General features: G+C 69.5%; 1 protein-coding gene across 7 annotated transcripts in view; it reads right to left on the bottom strand.

Moving 5' to 3' along the window:
* SPATA13 (spermatogenesis associated 13) overlaps positions 1-298 on the bottom strand; it is a 50,206-nt gene that overhangs the window by 11,975 nt on the left and 37,933 nt on the right. The window lies entirely within an intron of this gene.

Genomic DNA, 298 nt, shown 5'->3' with positions numbered 1-298 from the left:
AGGGGCCACGTCCAGACCCTGGGGGTGGAGGGAGAGGCTGCCGAGGACGCAGAGTCCCGGCCCACGCCAGGCCCCTTCCACAGATCCTGAAAGGGCGTGTCGGGCGCACAGGCCGCCCTGGGGAGCGGCGCTCTCTGTGTCACCCCTTGTGTCGCCTGATCCAGGAGAAGAGGGAGGTGCTGTCCCTGCGCCTGGCTGCCGCCTGTCCTTTCTCCTCTCCCGGGCAGGTGGGCGCAAAGCCCCATCTCCTGGTCACAGGTCTCCTTCCCACCCTGCCACCTGCCATCCACGTGGGGGC

This window comes from Neophocaena asiaeorientalis, unplaced genomic scaffold (assembly GCF_003031525.2).
Source record: "Neophocaena asiaeorientalis asiaeorientalis breed wild unplaced genomic scaffold, Neophocaena_asiaeorientalis_V1.1 scaffold443, whole genome shotgun sequence".
NCBI lineage: Eukaryota > Metazoa > Chordata > Mammalia > Artiodactyla > Phocoenidae > Neophocaena > Neophocaena asiaeorientalis.
The sequence above is the reverse complement of the archived record's forward strand: the minus strand, read 5'-3'. Positions and strand labels throughout refer to the sequence as shown.